The 22,619-nt window shown below is 38.5% G+C and overlaps 1 protein-coding gene across 3 annotated transcripts in view; it reads right to left on the bottom strand.

Moving 5' to 3' along the window:
- The window catches only part of npas2 (neuronal PAS domain protein 2), a 46,803-nt gene extending 24,452 nt beyond the window's left edge, over window positions 1-22,351 (bottom strand). For all 3 annotated transcript variants that reach the window (XM_070555722.1, XM_054730620.2, XM_054730624.2), the window contains exon 1: window positions 22,121-22,351. The gene's annotated coding sequence lies outside the window, so the exon portion shown is untranslated. The remainder of the gene's footprint in view (window positions 1-22,120) is intronic.
- Between the last annotated feature and the right edge of the window lie 268 nt (window positions 22,352-22,619).

Raw genomic sequence — 22,619 nt, 5'->3', positions numbered from 1 at the left:
TTCCAATCCTAGAGTTTAACCATCTATTTTCTGTCAGAAGCTAATGCAGGAGATAGGTGTAGGAGACTATTTTCATATTCAGCCTGCATGAAAAACTCAGTGACCTATTATAATCACAAATAATCATTAAAATGTTTTTTCAGTGAACCACACCTTTAAAGGATAGATACAATCTTTTGACGCAGTTTTCTAGTGATGAAGTAATGAAAAAATTAGGTTAGCTCTTTATCTCACAGATCAGTTGTGATGACACAGACAAGCTGGTGGCTACTGAATCGTCCTCAACCAGTCTAATCTAGAAAAAATCTAGCAGTATATGCTATTGCATGAACTTTACATTACGATAAATTATGTATTAATTATTCCAGTAAAAATAATTCCATCTACAAGTGCAACAAACAGCTAGCACTGCTGCTAATTTCTGAAGCAAATAAACAGGAATTTGTATTTAAATAGAATATTTTCGTGTGAAAACTTTGGGTGAACTAAGGATTATAGATCTAGTACAGCCCAGAAATAAAGAGATTTGTTTTTGTCATTAATACAGCTTTGAAAATTATACAATGCTCCAGTGGTCAGCTGTTTTTTTCTTCTTCATTACATCTGTTCAGCAGGAACATTTTGCACCATTTTCACTATAATAGCTTTGTGTGCAGCGCTTTTCTTTTACTTTTGTCTGACTGTCTTTTGTTAAAAAGTCAATAAATCCTTCACAGTTTAGAAAAGTAACAATAAATGTTCAGGCTGTCTAAAAAAATCTTTTTTAAACAGCTTTTAACACAATGCTTTACAAAGGTCAGGCATCATGTGACTAGTGAGTCCATAACATCAGGAAACATTGCAAAAATATTAAGGTTCTAGGATATTTTCAAATTATGCTTCAGAGGATTTATTTGTTCAGCCAAAGTATTACACTCCGTTATAACAGAGGTTCTCTTATAAAGAGATCCCTGGCAGAAAATACAGTCGGTGAGAATGTAATTTCAGCAGCTGCTTCTGGCTCTGCCTGACCTCATTATTCAGCTTTTAATGAATAGAGTTTCTCTCCAGATGTCGAAGAACTTGAAGACGTGGTTGAGCTTAAGATACACACCTCGAGTTTCAACAAAATATTCCGACTCACATTCTGCTCTCGGCTGATTCAAACTGCAGCTGTTTTAGGACCGTGCCCTTTCTGATGGCTGGTTTGATTTACAAATGTAACAATGTATTCAATAAATTATGAGACAAAGAGCCACGTGATCACCACCAGTATTTATAGGTCTTCTACCACTAGAAAAATAAACTATTTTGACATCATAATATTTTATCACAATAAATAAAATAATTTTTCATTTAATGACATTATTTGAGTTGATCTGTTAAAATATATGATACCATCCCATCCCATCCCATACCATACCATACCATACCATACCATACCATACCATACCATACCATACCTATTAGGGAAGTAAGAAAATATCGATATGGCAATACATCGTGATATTTTTTCCTGAAATATTAGATCGATACTCAAAAGCCGTGTATCTAATTTTTGGAAGAATTTACATGCAAAAACTTGCGTATTTTCTTTTGTTTTGGTGCAATTCAAACATCAACCGCTAGTTGGCAGCAGTGTGCGATGAGTTTTGTGTCCACCATTGAAATGTAAACTTTATTATGGTTCAGATACCTCATGTTAAACATGTTAAGTATCAGCTTGGACTGTTTATTTAATTTTCCTACAATAAATTCAGTTTAAAAAAATCGCTAATAACGTCTGACTGAATGTATCGCAATATACTGTGTTACATTTAATCGTCCTCCCTGTATCGAGATATGTATCATATCGCCAACATCTCACAAATACACATCCCTAATACCTATGTTTATGTATGGTACGGTATGGCAAAATATATGATCTACAAATCTTGTCATGTGCTCTAATACTGTCAACCAAAGTCTGATCATGCTGGTTTCTCTCACATCTGAGACCCAAAAGTCAGTCATACTTACACTTAGCACCAAAACAAAACAAAATATAATAGCATATCCATAATATACCAACCAAATTAAAACACGCAGTTAACATCTGTTAAAGGGCTACAATATGTCTGCTCAGAAGATGCAAAGTCAGATGAGAATATGCTCTAAAAGGGGTGGCATTTGCTTTAAAGGTATGGAATACATGTTTAATCAATACATACGCAGTGGTCTCTAGAAGGAATGAATGCCTTGCAGGCAGAACTCAGGGCACAAAAAAGCCCACAGATCCCTGTCTCGGCAGGCCAAGTCTGCAGCATCACAGCTGAGCTTCAGACGACAGAATTTGGAGTCTTGTTTCCTGATATTTGGACATCTTGCCCCAGATTGGAAAACAGCAACATGACACTACCACTGACTTGCAACTCTGTTACTCTCCACAAATAACATAAGCCTGGAGGACTTCTGCCATGAAGTGAAGTTGCTAATACTAACAGTTAGCTTAAACTAGCCGAGGCATCCGCTGCTATTTGCTGGATGCTAAAATAACGACAGCCTTCCCTGTCGTGAATTAAGATGAGCGAGTGCATTAATGCTACTTCACATTGTGATGTAGATCTGTGGGGATTTTCAAATCCTAGCATTTCCCTTAGGGCTGGGCGATACGGCCTAAAATCACTATCACGGTATTTTGAAGATTTCACCTCAATAACGATAAATGGATGATAACTACATGAATGTGCAGAAACAAAAGTTGTCCACTAGATGTGGCATGTGGCTGTCACATATATTACATTGAGTCACGTTGTCACGTAACTTGGTGGTACAGCCTCTTAAAGGGACACGAATGTCGCCAACCTACACACATATTTTCATTTTTTTATCATCAACTTTATTGACATGTGAAAAACGATTTCTTGCCCAACTCTAGTTTCTCCATCTATTTTCTATCAGAAGCTAATGCAGGAGATACTGTACGTGTAGGAAGACTATTTTCATGTTCAGTCTGCAGAAAAACTCAGTGACCGATTAGAATCAGAAAAAACATTTAAAAAACATTTTTTCAGTCAACCACACCTTTAAACTTGTTCTGGGCATTTTCTACACCCAATGTAAAAGCAAGACATCTAAAAACAATGTCCTACTGTAAAAGGTAGTGTGCATGCTGCAGAGCTGCTGTTGCGTACTCTTTACCAATAAGATGCCCTGCTATTGCTAGTTGAATTTGTGAATACACACATACAGGTGGTATCGAAATAAACACAAAAGCTGCAATTGATGAGTCTCATCCACCATTCTCCACCTGCTACAAGAGACACATTTTGGATTAGTTTGTGTGTCCTGGATGTACTAGGCAGACACCAGACCGCACTTCCTTCCTCATATTTTACAGCAGAAGAGAGAAGAGTACATTACCAGTGTCCATGTGAACAGCAGCTGTAACAAATCCCGAAAAATTTCATCTGACTGACTTTATCGTCGGAATGATTTTGCTGCTAATGTTATTTTCATTATAGATATCTGCAGCTAAAATACTTAATGTGCTCATTTACACAGATTCTGATGGTTTATTTAGGCTTAGTTCCTGAGAAATCTAGAGAAACCGTAGCAGTAGCAAAAGATTTTGCTCTGCAGGTCGGTCTAGCCACCCTCTATTATAGCGTCAGCAGGTCTACCATTGGCCCAATCAGTTTTGTGTCTTGCTGATAACAGCGCTTTGTTTGTTGGGAGTACTTAGCACCAGAGCTGTGACAGAATAAACTATAACGATGGTGTCAGATCTGGGAGGGTAGTCGTTTGAAATTAGCCTAGTGAACTAGACCAAATTCTTGCTTTGCAAAGTTTGCAAATAATACATTTATTTAGTCTGGCTTGCCAGGCTAGTTTGATATGGCTTTGACATCAGCTTTGTACAGTTAAGACTTGGGCTTTTCTTTGAGACATGGGCAGATATTGATAGGCTACTTAAAGGTCCTATATTGTGCAAAATCCATTTTTTGGAGCTTTTGGCCATGTCATGTCATTATTTCCTCATGAAAAGTGTTTTTTTTTTTGGCTTCACACATGCATTATCCTGTCTCAGCTGCAAATCCTAGCTGGTGTGACCAGCTAGCTGCATTGAGCTGGATGGAATTGTTGCTGCGTCACCACGTCCTGCTCCTCCCCATCGAGGTACACTTAAATCTGGATCCCTCTTTGCCAACACTCTTTGTCTTTCCGTGTAGCTAGCAAGGTGCTTAATCACCACAGTTTTGAGGAAGTTATTTATTTCTCATCTAATCTGTACTTTAAATAATACCTAGAACCGTATAATGGATTTTTGTCTAAAAGAGGAACAGGATCCCTGTCCGGTCTTTCTGAATAATCGCCAGAAATGGTTAGATTTTATCTTATTTTGTCTGAGTAGGACATGACGGTGAATCTGCGGTCTCTGGGTCTGCAACTGTGTGCTATTGTGGAATTCACTTGGGTCAAGGCAGGACTGCATCGAATCTAAGCGACTTATTTCCTGGTTAAAGGAATGGCTTAGAGAAAAACTTACATTTTATAAACAGAGACATCTCAATAGAGCCAACGGTGATATTATCATACATTGTGCATACCGTTGCTCTGGAAGGTGTGAAATAGTATGAGACAGACCGTTTAAGTCATTTATTACAAAAAAGGTTGTATTTGCATCTTCTTCGACGGTGTATGGCAGGCAACTTTGTTGAATGATTTCCGTAGAGATGAATACATCACATTGTCTGATGCTCCGATTGGTCCTAGCGCTGTCCAGTCGTGTGTGGAGACAAACTAAAGACAACCGTAGATTCTGCCATACGGCCTATCTTCTTCTATGGTTTGTGGCCAGACTTAATATTTACATTGGCTGAATTGCCAGGCTAGATCTGTACTGCATACTATTGTACTTTGAAAAATATGAATTATTCATATTATCATATTAAAAGTAAAACAGAAATCTCATGGGCTGCCTTTCAAAGTGGAGACAGAGAAAACACCACACATGGTCAAATTTAGAGCAAACAAACTGTTGATCCTCAAACGTTTCCAGCTGCACCTCAAGTTTTACATTTGTGTCTGTCCGCACTGGTGAAATGTAGACAACAAATATGCTAAACTGTCAACAAATCGTCACAACGTCTTCTTATAGAAACACAACATACTTGTGTTGCTATCTGCATGCAGTACAGTGAGTGGTATCAAAACAATGATAAGAAAGTAAACAGAGCAAGTGTTGTTGATACAGATTTATTCCCAATTAAAGTTGTTTCTGTGCCAGCGATCAACAAGTGTGAGACATCTAAGATTCATAAAGATCTCCCACATTTCACTGCATTATTCACCATCCGCCTACGTAGAGATTAGTTAAGCTCCTTTATGTAGGTCATGCTATTGGATAATGAGATGACATTTTGTGCTCATAAGTAGGCATCACTACATAATAATTGGTCATTGTGTATGTGTGTGTGCATTTGTGTGTTTTATAATTCTGCACCTTTATCCAGCCTGTCTGAATTTGCACCAGTGAAAAGGGGGATTATTTGTTTAATGACTCAAAAATTAAGCCATATTGCCTCCAGCTACATGCGTGATGCTGGTATTGATGATGTCATCGCAGCCCTCTGCTAAAGCAGTGACTGTCATTAATTAGACTGGCACGGCTGTTCACTCTGTGTGTTCCCATGGTAACAATGTGTGGTGTCTACTTTCCCCCTAACCAGGGCAGCGACGTCCATCAAGCTGCTGGTTTCCATTTTCTTCAGATTGAAGAGATTTTACATACACAGCCTAGAAATCCATTCACTTGTCTGCTGAATATATAAATAAGCAGAAGAAAACCTTTCTGTCCGTTCGTGCTTTAATTATTCCTTATCTTCTGAGCTACTATATGATGCAAAAAATAAAAAACATTTAAATATGTAAAGAGCACAGCTATATGCAGGTGTAAGTCTTTTACTTTTTTTTATTTAACTGTTACAAGCTGCAGAGCCTCATGGTGAAAGTTTTAAATTCTTTTAAATTTTTTGCTGTGGAAAAACTGAGAAAGCTTCAAACCACTGAGCGTTTTCTTCCCCCAGAAGCACAAAAAAAAAAAGATATTAAATTGCAACAACCATCCTCTTACAATTGGAAAATGGTCTCATTTTATGTCATTTTTCTTCAAGTTACACAACAATAAATTCAAAGCAATTTTTTGCACCATATAACTAAGTGCAGATAGAGCACAAGTAAAAATTTGTGGAGAGTTTGTCCAAGTGCAGCAAAAAATTAATAAATAAAAAAACATGTTTTGGGGCATTTTGTTCAAAATGGCCATTTTTAATCACCTGCTGCCAAAAGTGACACTATGTGTGTGTGTGTGTGTGTATGTGTGTGTGTGTGTGTGTGTGTGTGTGTGTGTGTGTGTGTGTGTGTGTGTGTGTGTGTGTGTGTGTGTGTGTGTGTGTGTGTGTTAGCAAAAACTCTCTGAAGGGTTTTTAATGAAACTCTGAAAATAATTATGAAATTAAAATCTACAAATAATTATGCCATTGAGTCAGTCTGAATAAACACGGCCACCACAGCTAATCTATTGAACTATGACTCGTTCAATGTAAGAAATATTAAGCTAGAATGTGAAAATGCAGTGACTGAGTTATTATTTACGAGGGTTCATTTCAGATCACAAGATAAGATAAAACATAATGTTGGGTTAATGAAAACAGTATATATAAATGGTATATATTATATACATTTAAATAGTATAGTATAATAGTATAGTGTATATAGTATAGTATAATAGTATAGTATATTTAAAATATGTTGTTGAAGTAGTTGAACTATAAAGTGTATGTTGGGAAATTTTATTCTTGAGGGTTTTAAGCGTGTCTACCATTTCTGGACACTTGTGTTTTCTCCTGCATGCTCACTTGGGACAGAGGCAGCAGGGATGGAGAGATTTACTTTAGAAAGTGCAGACAGAGCTGCAGCAGGAGCCGCTGATTTAAATAAAAAGCCATAGATGTTGTATTTGACTTAGCATCACGTTAGCTGCTGTTGATAGCACTCACAAATCATTCGTCTCAATTCAATTCAATTCAATTCAAATTCAATTCAAAAATACTTTATTAATCCCAGAGGGAAATTGATTGCTGTAGTAGCTCAGAATAATAATAATAATCAAGTCACCAAAGAGTTATTGTATATTACAATGGCTGTTGGCAGGAAGGATCTCCAGTAGCGGTCAATGTTGCAGCGAAACTGAAGAAGCCTCTGACTGAAGACACTCTTCCGTTGTCGGACAGTCGTGTGAAGAGAATGCTCAGGGTTGTCCATAATCTTCTTGATTCTCAGCTGTCACTCTGTTGCCATTTCTCGATTTTTAACTTATCACTTGAGATTGTGCATTGTTAATCTCTAGATATGACTAAACAGCTGTCAACATTTCTCGGCATAGGGCTGATCTAAGTTAAAAGGATGGTATTCCTTCAATGAATGCTGGGGCTTTTAATTTTCCAACACTGATCAGAGAAGAACCAAATCATTAATGCTTCCCCACTGACGTGCATCCCCACGAATGTGAGTGTGTCTCAAGTTCAACTGAACAGCAGCTTTGCTTTAATCCTCCTCTGGTAACAGCTGAAGCTCGGCACCGTCAGAACACAGTTTAACACGTTTCCAACGGCTGTGAACAAGAAGAAAAGCACACAGCACATGTCGTTCCCTCCCTTTTTAAAACTAAATTTGTCCATGCACCTGTTGAACAACAAATTAATTATGTTAAAACAAATCTTGCCAAAATAGATCACATAAAAAAACAAATATTGGACGTTTTATTCCTGCAGTCAAACACATAAGAGCAGACATTCAGTCCTGCTTTGTCACAATTTCCAAAGTGTTTCTGTGGCGATGATTCTCCCCAAGAAGCCTCATAATTACACATTCAGCACACAGAGCTGAGTCTCTGTGGGTGGCCACATCCTTTTCAGCAGACCCATAAAAAAACAGGTAGACATTCTTAAATTTCCTCATAATTATATTCTTTCAACAATTGTAAACGAATAACCAAAATGATTCCAGCCTGTAGTTATAGTTGTCTGCTGCTGCTGCTCAAAACAAGCTCCAATTAGCTGAATCTCTGAGAGTCTGTCGCTCCAGATTAATTTTAGACTATCTTAAATATATCAGACAGGTCTGACTGGAAAACCTTCTGAGTAAATAAGCTGATTAAAATGAAAGTTATTAACTCAACCGTGCATGTATACCAAATGGCTTCTGCACAGGTTCTTGAGTGAACTCTGAGAGCCTTCTGCAAGGACTCTATGGAAAAAATGACCTTATGTCTCCATTCCTATCTGCTGCTGTTTCATTTTCCTTGTTATGAAACTCTGCCTTCCATATTTCCAAAGCTCTCTAACCAAACACACAAACCTCTGTCCCTCTCACTGGGAAGAGGGTGTTTTGTTTTTTTCAAGGAGAATAAAGCTGCTTGTAATAAAATGTTCTGTCCTTGATGAAAAGAAAGAATTGCAACAATAGGTCACAGACAGATATCTCTTCTGTTTTGTTATTCAAAGAACTATTATATTATACTTTTGGTGCATATTGAAAGAACATTTTATGTCAAGCTATAGTAATGATTTTTTAAAATCTTTTACTAAAATAAAGTCTTTACAATGTCATTGTTCCTGTTTGGATGACGTAGAGCTAGGGCACAAGGTTCTTAACAGGGAAAGGCAGAAATCCTGTTTCACTGTGATAATTATTTGGGATTCATCATCATCATTATCACCGTTTTTTTCTATAGCACCTTCTACTACCTGTAGCCCAAGGGGATTCATTCACTTTGTTCAAACAGCTTTGGGCTAGCCTAGTGAACTAGACCAAATTCTTTCTTTATATATGTGAATATATAGTCTGGCTTGCCAGGCTAACTTTGGGCAGCTCTGTTCAAAACATTTTATTCTTTAACCCTTTGAACGACAGGACACCATTTCCCCCCAGATCTGTAAATTATAGGGATGGGTACCGAATTTGGTACCTACTAAAGACCGATTCACATGGTATGAAACAGAGCCTTGTTTCAGTACCTGTCCTTTATTAACAAGAACTTGCGAGACAACAATTTGCCAAGATAGACAGCAGCACATGTGCAAGAACGTAATGTTGTCAGTCACTGCAGGCGAACTGTAAACAGAGCAAGCAGCATGGCAGAGAGAAAGCTTTTAAGGTAGGGCTGCATGATATTTGGAAAACCTGCGATACGCGATAACAATGATTAATATTGTGATGACGATTCTACTAGCGATAAATAAAAACTTTACTCAGGAACAAAAATAATCAAAAACAAAGAAATGACAAAAAAAATGACAACAATTTGCTAAAAATAGAAAAGCAAAAGATGCAAGGAAGGGGGAAAAGAAAATGATCAAGAAAAGGCAATCAGTGGATCACGGGAATAGCTGAATCAGCAGAAAGAGCAGAACAAAGCTAACTCAGGTGTTTGCTAACCATCAAAATTAAGTGTTGTCCACCTTGAGGACGGGCATTTAACCTATGAGAAACCACCCAATGGGCCAAATGGGTGAAGAGCTCTATTTGATTTGTTAAAAAAACGTCATGCTTCCGTTTGATTGACAGAATGCATTATGTGTAGCAAACATTTGAGCTGACCATCCATTGTGATATTTAGCTGTTCTTTGCGATATGCGTATTGCGCATGCTGATATCACGATAATGATATATTTGCGATATATTGCGCAGCCCTACTCTAAAGTTTGGGTTAATTTCACTAAATGCGACAATGATCTAACCCCCAAATTCCACTACTTCCGCTCCGCTGCGCTCCGCTCCGACACGAACGCCGGAGCAAAATCGGTCCCGTTGTAGTCAATCAGAGCAATTCCACTACTGAGGCCGTGCTCCGGCATTGCGGCGCCGTGCGCCGCCCTCTGTTCCGGCGTCCGGCAAAAATAGAATCGATCCTATTTTCGCCGGACGCCGGAGCACCTCCGCAGTAAATGGACAGAAATCACAACGGCCCAACAGGAAAAGGAGCAAGCACAATTTCCGTTTTTCACAATAAATCGATAAACAAAAGGCGTTTTTTGTTTCATATGCACAGGTTTAACAACTTTTAACAACTATCAATGGCGGCTGAAGTTTAAATGCACAAAAGTAAGCCATAAATACAGTTTCTACTATCAAAGTAGTCACACTTTGTTGATCCAAACACTGCTGATCTGTCAACACAAATGATGGGCAGATTAAACAGCTCATGCCGATGCTTCTCCCACACAACGGGTGTTTGGATCTAACTTCCGCGTTTATTGCTCGGACTGTATCGCAAGATCTCGAAAATCCCGCGCATGCTTGTTTGCCCCCCTCAGGTCTCCGCACCGGAGCGGAGCCGTTGTAGTGCGGGTAGCAGTAAAAATTGAGTTCGGAAGCGAGCGGCTGCGGAAGGCGGGGGCGGACCGGAGCGGAGCGGAGCGGAGGTAGTGGAATTTGGGGATTAGTGAGATATCATCATCTCTTAATCTGCTCCAGCAGGTAAGTAGACTGTTTAAAATAATGTTAGCTTGATGTTTTAGCTTCCGTTAACATCAGCTAATGGTGTGTTTGCTTTCTCCTCAGAACTCAAAAATTCTGACTTCAACTGTTTGATGATGATGATGTTGTATGGTATCGAAGTTTGTTTTAGTTTCATCATAGTTATTCTAGAAGGCATAGAAGAGGAATAGGAGTACATGGAGCTGGGTTTTAGTTTTTGCATCATTTAGAAACACTTGTGGTTAAAGGTTTTCAGATTTTTGTACAACACTATGATTAAATGCAAACAGCTGTATGTTATTTCTCATGATATTTACCAAATATGGCTATATATTGAGGAAAAATATATTTAGAGATTTAGTTAATTATTGAAAACTCAAAAGTTTCAAAAACTGGTACCGTTAAGTATCAGTATCGATTCCTAGGTACCGGGACTTTGTACCATATCAATTCAACTGTCAAAGGTACCCATCCCTTGTAAACAGTGGTGGGCAGTCAGGGCCAGCAAAGCCTTCTCTGCTGGCCTAAACGTACTCAAAAGCGTAAATGTATTTTTTTTCCTTTGGTAAATATTTTTTTTTTTTAATGTTTACTGGTCTATTTTCCTTATATCCTATTATACCCACTTGGCTGTGCTGCTTCCAGTGTTAAAATACCAAGGTTGGGTATTATCCAATCAAATTTAAGCTAGCTTGTGTTTTCAGGCAGATTAAGTCTTCCCCAGGCCTTCAGAATCAATCGAGAAGCCCACTGTCCGCTGTAAGTGAACAGAGACGATCCAGTTGCGATAGCCAGTCAGCTCACGAGTCAGCGTGGCCCAGGCCAGCTAGCTGGCCTCAAGCAAAAGTTGACATGAACGCATCCTGTGATTGGATAAGCAGTAGTTAGAACTTTTCTAGTGGCATTAAGCAAAATATCAAAACTAAATACGGAGATTTGTATCTATAGGCAGCTATCGGTGTGTTTTTGAACACATGATGACTGAAAGAGGAGAAGAGACAGACTTGGTTGCAGATTTACTTGCCACACCATTTTCAAGACGGACCTTTCAAGAAAAAATGGATCTTGTGAGAACAGGTCGTCTGACTCCAATACTAGCTGGCTTGTCCCAGCAGGGGAAAGGATTTGTTCGTCATTTTCAGGCAAGCAACTATGAACGGTACCCATGGCAAACAGCTTCAGAGAACCGCTGCAGGTTATTCTGCTGGGAATGCCTGTTGCTCGCATCAGATGGATTTGGTAGCATTAAAGCGCGTTAAAATGTACGCCAGAAACACGACCGGACAGACACGTCTTTTAGCATTAGCTTCCATGTTCATAGAAAAGGATCCACTCATGGACCTGAAGCGCACAGATAAACTGTACAGAGCCATTGAGGTTTTTCTGAGGAAAGAAAGAAGGATGGATTTTATTTTCAAATGAGCAGGAGAGGAGGAGATCCATGCTGGACATTTATGTTGGTGAGTAGAAACATTTTATTAGTATTTTTTAAAATGTTTTGTCATTTTATTTTGTTAATAATCAATAAATGGTAATGAAATCAAATGTCTAAATGAAATTATTCTGTGTTCTGTTTCTATGCAATTTATATTGTGTATAACGTGGTGTGCGCAGCTGCGCCAACATGTTCAATTGTTTCGCGGTGCCATTTTCTCCAAAACAAATGCAAATAATGTGTTTGCTTTACTTATTTATTTTACTGTCTCATCTCTTAAACCCGTATTTCATTTTTGAGATTTGACAGTATCCGTGGTCTTAGTTTCCTACTCTCAATTGAGAATGCGAGTTTGATTTTAAAGGCTCCGGAAATTACGTGGTGTCTGTGTGTGTGTGTGTGTGTGTGTGTGTGTGTGTGTGTGTGCGTGTGTGCGTGTGTGTGTGTGTGTGTGTGTGTGTGTGTGTGTGTGTGTGTGTGTGTGTGTGTGTGTGTGAGGTTTCTCCAGCTGTGATGTCATATTGATGGTATTTTAAGGTTAAATTAAATTAGATTGGACTGAATAGGAAATCACTGAAGGCCCAGGGGTGGAACGCACCGCCCGCCACTGCTAGTAAATGACCATATTCTAGAATGAGGAACTGCAATACTAGCTGATTTTAAATCTCAGAAATCTCTGGGCGAGAGGAAAATCTAAGCCTCTGGGATTTGGGTTTCGGCAGGTAACACAAAAACATTAAAAAGGTCTCTGTCGACGCTCCACAGGACTAGAAAGCATGACATTTGTGTGACTCCTGTTCAGTACGCACATCCATCATTAACGTTTTGTCTCTGGACATGACTCTGCGCTGTGGGAGTGCTCTTTTTAGCGTCTGGTCTGACATGCTCCTTCTTATGTACTTGACTCCTTAAAAACAAACAGCGCTGTAATACATATGTAGCCAACACCCAGGGCTAAAGAGCTGAGTCACATCTAGGTCACTCACATGGGCTGGGGCCGTATACATTGTGGAGACTTTTTCTCTTCTTCTGAAACAAACTGTAACCACACCCAGTCCTTCAACGTAACCTGGAGCAGATTAAATAAACACACAGAAAACCTAATATCGGTAAATAAGGAGACAATGCATCTATTTAGAGAAGATTAATACATTACCAACTATTTTAAAAGATACTTATTTATGTTAAATCATTTATAAAAAGGAATCACTAAAAAATTTCAGGTCAGCAGCCATTATTAATGGTATGAAACACTCGTTTAATCAATACATTTGCAATACTTTCTTCATCAGGTTTCTTGTAGGAATTAATGCCTTGTAAGTCGTACTTGGAGAGGGCCGGAAGCATCTGTATCAGCATGGAGAATTCAGCTGGAGGAGAAAGTAGCTTCAGACGGCAGGATTTGGAGTCTTATTTCCTGACATTAGGACATCTGGCCTCTGACTGGCTAACAGCAACACGACTTTACCACTGACTCGTTTGCTCTGCAATGTTAATGTTCTATCTCCACAAATAACACAAGCCTGACGGAGTTCTGCTGTGTGGTGGAGTTGCTAATGCTAATGGTTAATTTCTATTAGCCAAAACATTTGTTGTCTCCTGGATGCTAAACCAACAACAGCCTTCCCTGTTGTGAGCCAAGATAAGTGAGTCTATGAACGTTAAGTGACAGTGTGACATAGATCTGTCAAGCTTTTCAAATCCTTGATTTTAATCGTCTATTTTCTATCAGAAGCTAATGCAGGAGATAGGTGTAGGAGACTATTTTCATGTTCTGCCTGCGTGAAAAACTCTGAGTGACCGATTATAATCAGACATTATAATTACAAAGTGTTTTTGGTGTTCCACAACTTTAAATATATATATACTTGTTTTATTTCAGGGCCAACAGAGAAAATATGTTGATGTTTCTCTCTCTCTCTCTCTCTCACACACACACACACACACACACACACACACACACACACACACACATAGCAGGAATAAAATTAACATAATGTGACTAGCTTGATTTACTGAATGAAAAAAATCTTAATCATGGTGAAGTGGATCAGAGCCAGAAGCTTCTGATGACAATTACAGCGCTCTGTGGTGCAAGAGCTCAGCATCAGCAGCACGGATGATGACGTCAGTAGAAGTTGTTATATAACTGGAGCTGAACATTTAGTCTGTCAAAGTTCCTAGGTTCCAAGGTTAAGATGTGTGATACGAGTGCCAGTCATAGTCTCAATAGTCATTCAGTACCAGTGGCCAAAGGAAACTGAGTGCTCCACAGAGCAGGAACCCCTGGAGTACACAAGGGACCTGAAGCAAATGTCCTCATTTGATGCCAATCATAAAAGCGTGGATCCATCCTGCCTTGTTTGAATGTCATGTTAAATTGGACCAAAATCTCTGAGGAATGTTTCCAACACCTGGTTGAATCCACGCCAGGAAGAATCAAGACAACTCTGAAGAGAAAAGGGGTCCAATCTGGAGCCAGCACTTAATAAAGTGACCACAGAGCATAGACTGCAGTTTTCACCAATGTTAACCAAAAAAAAACAAGTCCAGTGCATCCTAATTAAAGCGGCGACCAAACAAATATTCAGCTCAGCCTTTTCACATTAGTCTAAATTTAGCACACAAAGAAAAGTGGGGTTGTTCCCACTGATATTGTTGTGTAAGCAGCTTAACTACTGGACCACTGAGTCAGAAAGCTTGGGCTAATACCTTCACAGAGTCAGTACTAAGGATGTAAGTGAATATCGATACGGCAATATATTGTGATATTTTTTCCTGCGATATTATAACAATATGCAAAGCCTGTGTGCTGAATTTTTGGAAGAATGTATATGCAAACATTTGTGTGTTGTTTTCTTTTAGTGCAATTTAGGGATGAACAATATATCGGCATCAACATTGGTATTGGCCAATGTTAGTCATTTTTTTAAATATCTTTATCGGTTCGATAAATAAAACCGGGCTGATATTAACAACTTATATTTTTTCCATCTTGTCTCCATTTGTTTGCCTGTTTCAGAGGGTGAGGGGGGTGATGTGTAATTGTTTAGTCATGTGAATAGTGAATGTAATCATCTCAGAACCGTAAATGTGTGTGTTGTGGGTGCATAATAATGTAAACTCGGCTTTAATAATTTAATTCTATACAAAATCTGCTGATTTTAGAAGCAATAATGTCAGTATATCGGTATCTGCAAATATCGATTATTGGCCATAACAGTGATCTTAATATCGGACGTCGGTATTGGCCCCAAAATTTCATATTGGCGCATCACTGGTGCAATTCAAACACCAAACGCTAGTTGACAGCAGTGTGCATTGGATTTTGTTTCCACCACTGAAATGCAAATCCCTCTATTATGGTTCAGATACCTCATGTTAAACATGTTACGTATCAGTTTGGACTGTTCATTGAATTTCCTACAATAAATTCAGTCTAAAAACATCGCTAATATCATCTGGCTGAATGTATCGCGATATATCATATCGTCCCCTCTGTATTGTGATTTGTATCATATCGCCAGAATTTCACCAATACACATTCCTAGTGAGTACAGCATCTATATTTCACTTCTACTGGTACTCAAAATAACTTAAAACACTTAAATGGGATTCAGCCACAAGACACTGAATATTCACTATTCTTTTGATTTTTAATCACTCAAAATGAAAGAAAACAGGTGTTTTGAAAGGTAAAAGACAAACAGTGGATGTTTAAAGGCCCTCCCCAGATAAACACGTATCCTTGTGTTTTAAATGAAAACTAAGTATAATGATTTCAACCTGCTGTCCTCTTTACAAGGATTCTGCTGCTTATTTTACCTCAAATTACATATTTTAAACCATGAAAGCAAAATAAAAAATAACAAATCTGTCAGACATCTTTAATGGCAATGTTGTCAAATTCTACTCTAGTTTTACACTACCCCTCGCCTTGTCAGATTTATTTTTATAAACAAGCCTTTTTTATTATTATTTATGAGGTCTTAAAAGACTATTCTTCAGACATTACTGCTTTTTCACCCAATTTTGGCCCAGTTTCATAGTCGTTGTCATAAAACGGTTTGTGTCAGATGTATTTGTTAGACCAATCAACACCTGTGTTGTACCTAAACATCACAAGCAACTTAGCAAAAAATATGTTTTAAATCGTTTTTAAATTCTTTGTTTTCAAAATAATGATTTGTTACCATTTTCTTTGTTGCAGCTTCAAAACCTGGCAATTATGACACAATCTGAATGTCATTTCATCAACAATTAGCTTTTTCTTGCAAACCTCAATATGGCGTGTCCTTAAGAGTTTTAGGAAACAGCTGAGTGAAAGACAAAAGAATAAGGGACATTCTTATAAAAGCTAGTGATAGCAGATGAACAGTACCGGAGTGTCATGTCTCTAAGAAAATCTAAATCTCATAGAAATGTTTAATTTTTTTTTTCTTTTTTTTTTTTTGGTTGGGGGGAGGGTAGGGGTGCAAATAAAAGGAATACCAGATGCAAAGAAGTACGTCTAAAGAGCTCACTGTGCTGCATTATCTATAAGGTGGTGCAGATATTAAGTGTGTCGATGTGTGTTTAAAAGCATTTTCTAATTTTCTGTTTCAGGCTTCTGTGTTTTTGTTTGATACAGAGAGGGTGAACGGACCGTGTCGATCCCACTGTGAAGCACAGAAGAGGAGCTGTGATGATGTGCGAGCGCTTTAGATAGTAAAACTGTTATTGGGAGCAATTTGAAACCAAGTTAGAATCCAACAGGGTTACCACAGCATTCAGCCACAAACACAACATCGCAGCTGGTGATCATTGGTTTGACAACATTGTGAATGTTTAAATGTCATTTAATCAAGAATCAATATGATGGGGATTCTGAATCAGAAGACATTATAAATTATAATCTATTCAACAGCTTTTGAAATAAAAAAAACTGGATGGAAAAAAACTTGCTGCAGTTTGCACTGATGGAGCTGCTGTAATGGCAGGATGCAGACAAGGAGTTATTAAAAAAAAACTCAGAGAGCTATATAACCCAGACCTGGTAGTAATCCACTGTATGGCTCATCGTCTCGCACTTGCTGCCAGTGATGCAGCCAACTCCGTGCCACAGGTGAAACGGTTTCAGCAGGATTTGAGATCAATTTTTTTCAGTAATTCTGCTGTCAGAAGCAACAAGCTGCATGAATTGCAGAAACAGCTGGATGAACCCCAACTGAAGTTCACCCAGCCGCATGCAGTAAGGTGGCTGTCAATTCACAATGCAGTGTTAGTAGTGTGTAGATCACTGAAATCCCTGAGAGATGTCCTGGAGCACATGGCTTCCTCTAATGCACAAGATGCTAACAAAGCTAAAGGTCTGCTACTAGCTGGGAGACAGTTTAACTTTGTGGCCCTTTGTCACATGATGAAGGATGTACTGATGCATGTAGGCCTTCTCTCAAAACATTTTCAAAGAGAAGATCTGGACTTCTCCACAGCACAGCCAATGGTTGAAAGTACCAAAGAAGCCCTGAAGGAAATAACTGTCCACCCTGGCCCTGCAGAAATGGAATTCTTCAGTTCTCTTAATGGAAACAAGTTTAAAGGAGACAACATTTTTGACTGAATGAAGAGCAGATACGTGGGATCTTTAATAACAGAGATTGAGAGAAGATTCCCCTGTGAGACATGGTTCTGTCATGGTTTACAATTTTGGAGCCAAAAAAGGCCATTATGGAAAAAAAGTCAGAGAACTTTTCTCATTATGGCCTTGAAAAACTCGACAACCTTCTTGCACACTTCTCAAACTATCTAAGTGCAGTGGATGGACACTCTGAGTTTGCCTTGCTGAAGCAAACTATGGTTTCCAGTGACTCGAACGCCTCATTGACCTTCCAGCAGTTTGCAGAGGCTGTTTTGAGTGACCATAGGGGTGTGTTCACTGAAATGGAGAAGCTCATTAAGATCGCTTTAGTCATCCCAGTTGCCAGTGTGTCATGTGAACGTGGATTCAGCACGCAAAACAGGATAAAAACAAGATTCAGAAATTCTCTGAATAACACAAATCTCACCAATCTGATGCTGATTTCAGAGCTTGGCCCTCCGCAAGAGCAGTTTGATTTCAACAGAGCGTTTAGCAAATGGAAAAAGATGAAGCAGAAGAGACAGAAGACAGAGAGGAAAGAGGACCAAGCGGAGCGTGGGAGAACCCCGCTCCAAAACTAATTAGTACTGTGAGCTAACAGATACAATAATGTACATAGTTGCAGTCGTGTTTGATGCCACATCAACGAAACTGTTTGTGTTAAAAGTTGGGTTAATGAAAATTCATCAGTTTGAGATAGAGGAATTCAGAGACAGAAATCAGAGTAAGAAGAGAAGATGGAGACAACAGATAAAGAAGCACAAACAAGAGCAAAGATGCAGCCCAGAGAGTTGGACAACAAACTTCAGCAATGTAAATTGTTCAGATCATTTCTAATACCAGTGCAGCAAAAAGGAGTATTTTTATTTGATTTCTATACTTCAAAGTTATGACAATGGAATGCAGTGTTAGAGGCCAAGAAAAAGACAACATTCAGACAAAAGATGGCCACAGATGCACCTATGAGGACCACTAAGGAAGATTCAAAAAAGTTAATAAATGCATCAATACAACAATGTTAAGGCCTATTGTTAATCCCACAAGTAGTTCCTGGAAAGTTTATATTTCTTTTTTTAACTTCTGTGTGAGGAAAGAAATCAGGCAGAGGAGATGAAACAAAGAAAGGGACAAGAGCAACGAAGATGAGAATGTTGCAGGAGTCCAATGAAAGCTGCCTATAAACGTGATGTAAGGTATGGTTCAACATAGGACTCGCAAATTCTGTAACCCCCCCCCCCAATATATAAATTCCCCTTATACAGACATATGTGAGAGGGGAATTCCCCCCTGTTTTTGGAAGTGAATTTCAGGCCCTGTTCAGTAACAAATCGTACAAGGTAAGGACTAATATCTGCTAATAAGTTTATTTTACAACAGTATTTGACGTTAGAACATCTTCTGGGCTCAGAAACAGCTGCTTGACTTGCCAAGTGTGCCATTTTGCACAGTACCAGCCTCACTGTGCCAAGCAGACTTTTCACTGCAATGGTGCCTCTATTGGCTGGTAGATGTAAACTAGTGCTGGGTAATATGGCCTTAAATCAGTATCGCGATATATTGAGGATTTCACCTCAATAATGATAAATGGACGATAACTACATGCATGCGCAGAAACAAAAGTTGTCCATTAGATGGAGCTGTCACATGTATTACGTTAAGTCACATTTTTACGTGACTCAAGGTGGTACAGCTTCTTAAAGGGACATGAATGTTTCCAACCTACACACATCTTTTCATTTTTTTATTATCAAATTTATTGACATGGCAAAAATTATCTCGATAAAAGTCAGAAATTTCGATAACGATACATTTTCAATTTATTGCCCAGCCCTAATGGAAACACAAACCCAGTCAAACCCATCAAAATAAATATTTGATTATTTTTTTTTATTCAAATATAACTTCTATAGGAAACACTGTAGCTTCCTTCTGCACACCTCTAAAAGCCCTGCAGAGTTTTTTTTAATATAGTTTTTTGATAAACTGTTCCATACTCAAGGTGAAGCACATAAGAATAAAGTAAGATGACATCCTGTGGTCAAATTTGGTTACTGCAATCTCGTTCACTTCTGTTTCGTGAGTTTTGTGGCTGTCATCTACAGCTCAGCACCAAAAGATTCTAGGTAACAAGCACAGATGAGTCATACACAGTAAGTTGATAAATACGTTGTCATATCTGGTGCTAGCACTATTGGGTGTTTTACGTTAGGAAGCACTTCCTACATGTATTACGGTAAAATACCTCTTGCATACAAGAAGTGTTTTTACGGTCTGGCTGATAGATTAGTTATTGCTCTGAATGACTCATTCAAGGGAGTAAAGCGCCATATTTGACTCATTATTCACTTTATGCAAAAATTTCACTGTAATAAGATATTTTTAGAGCTGACTATTTGCTTCTAATTTACTGTTAGCATTGTTAGCTCAATGTTAGCCTCTAGCCGTCTTTACTTGATATTAGAGTACAACAAAAAGATGCCGTGGCTTCCTAGGGTTACAAGAAAAAAAATTTGGGTTGCTCTTGTTCCAGACTTTGGTTCTTTAAACAACTCTAGAGATTTTTGATGGCTGTAGTCGAGTTACAAATGCCGGCGCTGCAGTGTTAGCTCACACTCACTGATGCTAAACTGTAGCTACTTCCCTCCTTCTATTTTGAAAGGAGAAAAAAAAGACAACCCTGCCAGCCAGCAAAAAATTCAATATGTTTAAGGACAGCCTTCCTTCCAACATGACTGAGACATTAAGACTGCTTTGGGAAATCTTACTCTATTCTTACACAATGCACCTTTAAATTTATTTTATTTAAGATTTAAAGATTAGCATAAAATAGTTAATCCAAGACGACTGACTGAATTGAAGTCGATATTAGTCAAATAGCAACCTGTTGTCAGATTTCAATCAATTTCATGAGATCGATCAGCATAGGCTGAACATTCAGCATTCATTTTATGTGGATCACTGCTCTGTTTTCTTAAAGAGACAGAGCATTGCACTGATCCCTTTTGCTGCTACGCAGACCCACACCATTTGTGCATGCCTAGTCACACTAAGCAGCTCTAGCAACATTCAGACTAGCATTCAGTTTAAGCTTCAGGACATGGCCCAGTAACCTACTTTCCCCACAACATGCTCTGTAACATCAGAGACGAGGCTGTGTGTCATCAGTTAACTAACCTTCAGCACAGCACCGTTCTAGCAGGAAAAAAAGCCAAAGATATTTCACACACAGTATTGCTGAAGCAAAAAAATAAGTAAAAAATAGGAACAGAAGTGATCAGTTATGTCGCTGGAAAAAGAAATCTCCTGCAAAGCCCTTGTAAGGTTGGGCTAAAACTGAAAAATGTCTACTTATATTTACCGGTAATACATTTAAACAAGCAGCAAACCAAATTACATTACAAGATGACATTTTTTAGCAGAAAGCAAGTTCAAATGGAAGCTACCTACATAAATAATGCTTTATAAATTTGTCTCTAGCCCTCATTTATGAGTTCAAAGGACAGCTGAGGGTGACATGGTTTTCTTCATCAGCAATAATAGCCCCTGAACTATCTTCAGTCCAAGTTTCTATGTGAACACACCCTAAAGCAAAGCAGAAAATGTACTTTTAACTAATGCTGTACATGAATTCAGATTGTCCATTTTAGTAACAGTGCTAAAAAATTAGCTGAGAAGCAACATAGATGACATGAGTCATGAGGCTGGCCCAAATGTTAATCAGCATGATGTAAACAGGAACATATGGTGCCGTGAACACCCCATTTCAGTAATCATGGAACTAGGCATCCTGTCCCACTCAGCTGTTCGCATACATCCTCATCACAATCCATGTCTGCTGTGTCAGCCTTGGTGTTAACACATCAGGCCAGAAAAACATATCCATAAACAAGACAACATATGCATAGAAGCATATTGAACAATATATGTTCTTTTTGACAGCACCAAAGACTTTTATTTTGAAAATCAGAACTAGAACAGTATTGAGGCTTTTCACCATCATCATATGCCATGTATGAAATCTAGTTTTCACACCTGGATTACTTAATCAATTTTTGCATTCTTTCATATTTCATTAAGCCTGAAAAATGTACCAATCTCTCAATAAAAGCTCAGCTGTAACAATCAGGGCGAGTTTGACCAAAAGGAACAGCAGGTTCCCAGGTGGCTTTGTGACAACACACACTAAGCTTCATTATACACTAGTCACAACAAAACAGTGACGGGGTCAAGCTTTCAACTTCACTCAGTTTCACACAAAATCAGAAATGTTTTTTAGAAAGCATCCTCATAACATAATATTTTTTTAGGTCAGTGTTAGCTTGTAACTATTTATAGCAACAGGGCTAAAGTAATAAACCAGGAACGTCTAAAACACGAAAGAGCAAATATTAAACAGCTATTATAACATTTCAAAGCAACAAATGTTGTTGCTTTTATTTCTAAAACATGATTAATATCGCCTGTTAATCGAGATAGACAGAAATTTGGGGAAAATTTTAGCCGCTGTTAGCTTGTTATATGACAACTGTCAAACCTGTAAATTTGAAAACATAGAAGGAAGAGCTTACCGTATTCTGTTAAATAAAGATGAGATTCCAAAAAACGAGAAGATGTAGCGAGAGTGGGGAAAGTGGGCTTGAAAACCTCAATGTCTGAAAAAGTTGACAAGAAAAAATTGTATTGCTGGGAAAAACTGTAATATTCTCCGTATTTTTGGGATTAAACCCAGTCGAAGGGAGAGAAAATGCTCCGGCTACCGACACCGGCATTTTACATAATGATACTGAGAACCGCGGAGCTGACCAACACCGGGGTCTTGAGTCCACAGCTACAGAGACAGAGGCTGAATAAGCGACGTAACATGTCTTTGGGCTGGTCGGAGCCCCGCCCACTAGTGAGCACGCGCTTGATAATACTTCAAAATAAAATTCACCTCAGGTACATAACTATTAAAAATAGTTATTCATTAATTCATTCTTAATAAAAAAGGCAGCATTTAAAAAAACACTCAGTTTTTCGCATTTGCGGATCACTTGTTTGAGACTGACGCTAGCGCCATCATAAGGT

Source organism: Nothobranchius furzeri, chromosome 10 (assembly GCF_043380555.1).
Source record: "Nothobranchius furzeri strain GRZ-AD chromosome 10, NfurGRZ-RIMD1, whole genome shotgun sequence".
NCBI classification, from domain to species: domain Eukaryota; kingdom Metazoa; phylum Chordata; class Actinopteri; order Cyprinodontiformes; family Nothobranchiidae; genus Nothobranchius; species Nothobranchius furzeri.
The sequence above is the reverse complement of the archived record's forward strand: the minus strand, read 5'-3'. Positions and strand labels throughout refer to the sequence as shown.